The 7,768-nt window shown below is 41.9% G+C and overlaps 1 long non-coding RNA gene across 1 annotated transcript; it reads right to left on the bottom strand.

Annotated features, from left to right (window-relative positions):
* Positions 1–2,405: 2,405 nt before the first annotated feature.
* Positions 2,406–4,527, bottom strand: LOC129744248 (uncharacterized). Its single transcript, XR_008736865.1, has 2 exons — positions 2,831–4,527; positions 2,406–2,773 (listed from the first exon to the last, which is right to left on the bottom strand). It is a non-coding gene; the product is annotated as an uncharacterized LOC129744248 (long non-coding RNA).
* Positions 4,528–7,768: the final 3,241 nt, after the last annotated feature.

Genomic DNA, 7,768 nt, shown 5'->3' with positions numbered 1-7,768 from the left:
ATGAAAAATTTGGAACTTTTTTGGTATTTGTTGATTATTGCTGACACCTGGAAGATATTGGCTCTTTCATCCGCTTGTAATGAATTATTCAAGTAATTCCGACCAAGGTAATTTATTCTGTTCTGTTCTAATTCCAAAAGTCGTGATTTAACTATGCTGACTTCATCCGATGCATCCCTCCCTAATTGCTGAAGAGTGGCTAGAGAATCTAGCTCACCGTTTAAAGCACTTTTTTGACATCTGTAAATTTGATTATAAATCCAAGACTCATTTTTGTAAAAACTTCTGCATTTCGTTTTGAGAGCATAATTCCACCAAGAATTGAGATCAACTCCATAAATATTGCGTTCTTTTAACCTTCCAAGTTCCAAATTGAAACGATGAGCAGTGTCCTCTCTTTCTAAAAGTTCGGAATTTATCCTCCAAAATCCTCTACCTCGATTGGCAAAAATATAATTATCAACTCTAATTTTTACAGTTCGTGCATAATGATCTGGGAATGGCACGCAAATAGTTTTCAGGTCAATAATATTTTCCAGGAATAAATTTGGAGCATATATTCTATCGATACGTGAAGCACTGTTTCCTCGAAAGAATGTAAATTGGTTTTTATTTAATGCCAAGAAAATGTCTTTAAGGTTGAAAAGATCAACAAATTGCCTCAGCCCAGTAGAAAAGTTTTTTTGATTACTATTACAATCATTAGGATTCAATATGCAATTGAAATCGCCTCCTACTATTGAATACAAAGTACCCATCTTATCCATATGTGGTACAATTTTATCTTTAAATAGTTCATCTCTAGATCTCTTATGGTTTGACCCAGATGGAGCATAAATATTTACAAAATTTATGTTATTTATAACAACGGAAGTGACTCTGCCATCTACATAAAAAAGTTGTCCGTGATAGTCCAGTGAATTCCTAATGAGAATACCTGTTCCTCTCTTACAAGCTCCAATATTTACAACAGGCTTGAATCCCGATACAAATTGCAAATTTTCATACGTTAGTTCTTGTAAAAATACTATGTCAACATCATGGTTTACTATAAAATCTTTTAGGGATTGCTTATTTATATCACTACAAAAACTGTTCAAGTTGATGGTAGCGAATGATAATGTAAAATTCATCATCACTTAATAACTAAGGCAAATAATAAAACAACTCACGTCTCACTCGAGACAAACTTATTTTTCATTGTTTTGGTACTTAGCTTGAGAACGCGTTCTCTGCATCACCAGAAGATCGGCTGCCTCCGGGACCTTGTAGGTAGTGTCGTCGCTCTCGCTAACTCTCCGCTGCTTTGACTTCGACCGTTGTCGTCGTAGTTCTCCTCTCTCTTTTCTCTGATCGACATTTTCTGGAGCATTTGAAGCGTCGAAATCTGCGTCTCTTTCGGAAGAATTTGATGAGGCTGTTTTCCTCACTGCTGATCGTTTGATACCTCTCCCACGAACCACCTCCCATTCGGGCGCCTCCCGCTCTCCCACAGCTACTTTGACTTCAGAAGATGAAGAACTTTCCTCGTGGTGAGTTTCCATGTCTGTCGGTGTATCGTGTACAACAACACTTTCAGCTGGACTAGGTTTCGGATTAAGCTTTACCAAATTTCCGATTTGGACAACTGCTTTTTGCATGTCCCGTGGCGCCACACGAGAAGCACTTGTTTAATAAACCGTCATAATAGACACGAGCTTGGAAGTGCAACACGTGGATAGTGGATGACAGTTCCTTTGTCAGCTTCATGTGCACTCCGCGGACTCCATTCCAAATCGGGAATCCAGTATCAGCACCGTACCGTTCACGCACCATACGGTAGATCTTGCCATATTTCGAGATAATTTGAGCGATTTCAGCATCTTGGACATCAGGAGGGAGCCCAAACAAACGGATTTATTTAACAGTACTATTGGCAATAGATACTGTAATCGTAATGGTTTGCCCACTTTCATATTCGAATATAGCACTCTCGCCGACCTTGGAAAAAGCAGAGTCCATTGTTGCTTCTGAATCAAACATGGCGTACACGCTACATTCTCGTACTTCCTTGTACATGGCCTTTAATGAATCGGCCACAAAACCCACTTTCCTGAAGAATTTAAAAATTTCCAAATCCATAGGCATGGGTCGGTCCGAACCGAAATGGAAACGTAACGAATTTGTTCTGAAGTTGCGACACGGGGTTTTATTGCTAGCATATTACTGTCTGGACCAGAGGGGGCCAAACCTAAGCCCTCGAGTCCCTGGTCGTTCCTCTGGAGACTCAGTGGAGGGTGGGCACACAAGGCCTTCTTTTGTGGCTAGCTCGATCTTGAGCAGGAACGGAGCTCCTCAAGGTCGGCTTTTACAAATGCTGCTGATCAAGGACTGTTCGGAATGGATTAAACACACTATCACTGAAATTTAGCTTTTTACGGTTTTTATTTGATTACCTTGTGTGTTGTGTGTGGCGTGTGTCTCGTTGGGCCGGCCTTCGCTGCTGCTGACGTTACTCCTTCGGTACGCTACGGGTATTTGGGGTGTGGCTAGGCAGTTGACAAGAATTGGCGGTAACTTTGCCAATTCCTTGCCAGCTCCTCAGGCCGGAACGGATATGGGATTCCGTTCAGCCTTCCAAATGGTGGATTCCCTTCGGGATTCGATACTGTATCACGGGAGGTGGTTGTCTGCCAAAATGGTCCAAATTGCAGAAACGCGGTACCAGATTGGAACCTTCCTGATACTTGTTGGTCCCGGAGGGCATAAAGCATATGCTCCTAAGTTTTGGGTCCTGGTGGATAAAAGGCCGATAAACTTCTGCGAGGACTACCAAGATCTTCACTTTTACCTGATTCGCTCTTCTCAATTGCGCACTGGTATTTTTCCGCTGTCGGACTTTAATGAACTTTTATATTAAACTTTTAATAGTTCAACCGTTATATTGTAAGGTTAAGTCCTCTCGATACGCAACCTAGCTGTCTTGGCGGTCAAAGCGGAAAGAGATCTTTTTTAGTGTTAGTTTTGGTAGCTTTCCTCTCATCGGGCCAATTATACCACTTTTTTTTAACTTCTGGACTAATACCTTTTTAATTTGTGCGTTCCTTTTATACCCGTTCTAGTACAGCAATTTGTGTATTTGTTTCAGTGTACCTGTGTTAACATGTTGTGTTCTTGTGAGTCCTGTATTTTATATTAACTAAACCTATCTTGCTCTGATGAAATAATAAGTGAAATAATTAAATAACATTTAACAATAAACAAATAATTTAAGAAAATAAACAAGTAACTATTTACTTTGGAAGAACTTTACCGAGTTGAATTTCGCAACGGTAACACTACCCCATACTCCCCCTAAAAAAATATATTATATGAATATATAATCATATTTTTTTAACTTAAGTTCCGTCTAATTAATCTCCGCTCAGAATAGACTTGAACTCTATGTGCATCCCTATGCGCTCAACAACCAATATCTTGCTTGCGCGAAATTAGCAAATATGAACTCTCATACGCATGAGAGATTATTTATCCACGCGTAAAAGTTGTTGGATCTTCCTCTTTCCCAATAACCCAGTCAAATCAAAAGACTTACGGAAAGAAAGAAAACTCTTACTACTGACATGCCGAGTGTTAATCGATAATGCTGTTTCATGAATGTTAAATGAGATGAATTCTAGAGAAAGGTTTATGGTGTTGTAGTTTGGAATCGTAATGTAATCTAAAGATGAACTCATCCGAAAATAGGGTAAGTGAGACGTCATCACCTACGCGCCGCGATTTGGAATTTGTCATTGCTAGTTTTTATTTCATGGATCATTTCTATTCCTCTTTCGCTTTCCATTTCCATTTGAGCTTTGCTGACGATTTAAACTATTGAATCTATTGAGAGAGATGCTATAAAAATTATGTTGATGATAAACAGAGACAAAAATAATTAAACCTTCTTGAAAACTTCTCAACACTCAAGCCTCATCGAACTCAACGTCACTCATTTTAGCTATTGAAAACAATGCATCGGTTTTACTCGTCCATTTCATGCGACTATTGAAACAGACGCGGTTGTGTTTTGGGATTGCTGCGGTAAGATGTGATATTTTTTTTGATTTGCTTTTCTTTTTGCATTGTCGTGTCTATCTACGCTCTACTGCGGAATACCGGGCTTAAGATCTGCCGATGAGAATATTCCCAGAATCCTTCCCTTTTCATCGGCTAGCTCGTAAGAACTTGTTCCGCGACGTGAAATAATAGTGCAGGGGGTGTACATTGGACCAAATTTAGCATTGTGGCTTGCTGAAGCATCTGAAAGTGCAAAATTCCTTTTGAATACCTTTTCGCCTACTTGGTACTCGGGAGCAGGTTTACGAAATCGGAGATTATAGGCTCTGGCGCTTTTGTCATAGGCCTTCTTTAGATTAGTCTCTACTAATTCACGAATTTTCTTATTAACTGTCGTTTTCAATTCGGTTCTTTCTTTTACAGGTCGTAGATGGATGTCAACTTGCTGACGATGTTCATCTCCCGCTTCCAATATTTCATGCCCGAAAAGGATCTTATACGGTGTGAACCCTGTCGATGAATGGATAGTGTTGTTCAGAGTGTGTTCCACTTCGGCTATACGAGAATCCCATAGTCGCTGATCCAGTCGGACATATGTCCTAATGCAAGCATTTATGCTGCGATTGAGACGCTCGACTGGATTAGCTTGACTATGGTGTCTCGTATTGGCCCAGTGCTGAATCTTATACCTTTCTAAAAATGCCTGAAAGTCCTTACTCAAGAAGCTGGACGCGTTATCGCTTATCAAATATTCTGGTACCGAGAAGCGGTAGAACCACTGTTCTTCGAGAATTTTGATTATCAATGGAGTCGAAATTTTTTTTACTGGAACCAGAACTGTCCATTTTGAAAACAGGTCAAGCAACACCAGTAGATGTGCATTTCCTGATTTCGATCTGGGCAGGGATTGAATAAAGTCAATCGCCAGTATCTGGAACGGCTTTGTTGCTATGCGCGGATTCCCTAAAGCTGGATGCTGTGATGTTGAGGAAGGTTTGCACTCCTTGCATATTTGACACCTTTCCACAAACCTCTTAACTGATTGAGACATTTTCGGCCAAAAATATCTCAAGCGTACTTTTCCTAAAAGTTTTTCATGACCTATGTGAAAGTTTTCTTCGTGTACCTTTTGGAGAATTTGTGGCCGCAAGCTCTCCGGAACACAAAGCTTCCAGTCGAAGGAATAATCTAAAACTGCCGATTGACTAGGAAGAAACTTGTACAGTTTTCCCCCTTCGACTTTGAAGTCGACGTAATCCGATGGAGATGTTTCTACTTTAGTGAGTAATGTCGCGTACCATGAACTCCCCCCAGTATTTAGCTCATCCAGATCGAGTGAACGGGATAGAGCATCAGGCACGATATTGTCCTTCCCCTTCCTGTGGCGAATTTCAATATCGTAGCCCTGAAGTTCTATACTCCATCTACTCAACCTGGACGAGGGACGCCACTTCCCCTTCATAATGTGGGTTAAGGCCGAAGCATCAGTAACCACCACAAAATGAGTTCCTTCTATATACGGACGGAATTTTTCTATTGCCGATAGTACTGCTAACCCTTCTTTTTCCGTAGCTGCGTATGCCTGCTGTGCCGGAGACAACTTTTGGGAAAAATAAGCGATGACTTTTTCCCCATCAGGATGTTCTTGCGTGAGGATCGCCGCGATTGCGCCATCACTTGCATCGCTTTGAATCGCGAAAGGCAATTCGAAATTTGGATTCGCGAGTACCGGTGCTGCTATCAGACTTTCTTTCAGTTTCCCAAAAGCTTCCGTGGCCACCGGACTCCAGTTAAGTGACTTCGGTTTATTGCGAAGAAGACTTGTGAGCGGTGCCGCTAGTTCGCTGAACTGGGGGATAAATCGGCGATAGTAATTCGCCATCCCCAAAAAGCGACGAAGAGAACGGAGGGACTTGGGGCGCTCATAGTTGACAATAGCCTCGATTCTATCTGGGTTCGGCTGCACTCCTCGCGAGGACAATATGTACCCGAGGTATGGGAGCTCACTCAGACAGAATCTTGACTTGTCCAAGTTTATCGATAAGTTTGCTTGCTTAAGACGACGTGCTACTTCGGTTAGAGATTTGAGATGGGAGTCGAATGTGTCGTTCACGACGACGATGTCGTCGAGATACACGAACACATTCGGCTCAAGTTCTCCGTGACCTAAGACTATGTCCATTAGTCTGGAGAGTACTGCGCTCGAGTTACAGCAGCCGAATGCTACCCTAGTGAAACAAAATAAACCTCGCCCCAGCACCGAGAAGGCCGTATACTTGCGCGACCTCGGGTGTAGTTCGATTTGCAAGAAAGCCTTCGAGAGGTCTATCGTGGATAAAAACTTACTTGCGCCTAAGCGACTAAGTATACGGTCTTGGTGTGGAAGCGGGTAAGCGTCCCTCTTCGTTCGTTCGTTTAAACGCCTCGCGTCTAAACATAATCGAACTTCTCCGTTTGGTTTGATTACGGGAACAGTGCTGAGTGACCAATCACTGTTGCATGGCTCGATCACCTTTTGCCGAAGCATGTTATCGAGCTCGCGATTAATTTTTCTTTGCATTTCAGGTGAGGTGGGGTAAGGGTTTATACGAACCGGAGGTGAACTTTTGAACTCCTCTTTGAGTTCAATCTCGTGTTGGATCAGGGGGGTCACCTCTAAAACTTCTCCTTCCTTGGCAATTTTGAATTTTGCTTTAACTACTTCTAGCCGCGATATTTGGGTTTCAGTTAGATTATTTTGATCTTCACCGGTAAAACCTAGTTCTTCTATCTCACATTCCCCCTCTCTAGTTACCACTTCCTCTAGGCTAGATAGACTCGGGAAATTAGGCTGAATTTTGAAACTTTTCCAAAAATCGCTATAGCCCAGAATCAGTCTTCGCTTCAGATTGGGGGCAACTAAAGTTTCTATTATTTTGGTTTGAGAATTGAATGTAATTGGAAGGTGAACATATCCTTCTACTTGTACGGAAGCACCTGAGGCGGTTCTTAGGGTGACTTCTGTGGGGAAAATTTTTAACTTTAAATCTTTGATTAATTTCTTACAGCCTACTCCGAGAATGGATCTCTGGGCGCCACTATCCAGTAGCCCTATGATATCTATTCCCATCACGTTCACCCTCGCGTGAGGACGATCATCTCCCTCGACGTGTATCAAAAGCTCGTTCGCGTAGCTTTCCGAACAATAATCGGTTTTCGTAAACGGTCTAAGACCGATCGATTGCATTTCGTTTCGTGTGTGATCTTGATTAGGGTTTTGGAATAGAGGCAGCTCAGCTTGCCCCCTCAAGCTGAACTTTGTGCGTTTTTTTGGCACACTGGACATTGGTTTGTGTTCACATTTGCGAAACCACAAAGCCTACAAAATCTTCCCTTTTCTTCTGGACAGTTCGTGTAATGATGCCCCTCTTGCCTACAATTATAACAGACTCCGATCGGCGGCCGTCTATACGATTGAACCAATTGCTGTAAAGTCCCCCTCGCTGTTCCTTCCATGGGTTCTAATGTTTCACCCCTTTTCTCCCCTCCCTCTTTTTCTCTAAAGTTTCTTCTGAAATTTTCTGTTTTTATTTGCTGACCTATTCTTTCTTTTTCAGGATTCGGTTTGAAGAAAACGCGCTTTTTGTCATTGGAGTTCGCGGCGTATCGAGGTTTCGGATCCGAGATTGACATTTCATTGACGTGGCTATGACGATTTCGATTTTGGCCTTCCGTGACCTTTTGAAAAATA

The sequence above is a fragment of the Uranotaenia lowii genome, chromosome 2, assembly GCF_029784155.1.
Source record: "Uranotaenia lowii strain MFRU-FL chromosome 2, ASM2978415v1, whole genome shotgun sequence".
In the NCBI taxonomy this organism is placed as follows: domain Eukaryota; kingdom Metazoa; phylum Arthropoda; class Insecta; order Diptera; family Culicidae; genus Uranotaenia; species Uranotaenia lowii.
This window is presented reverse-complemented; position numbering and strand designations above follow the sequence as displayed.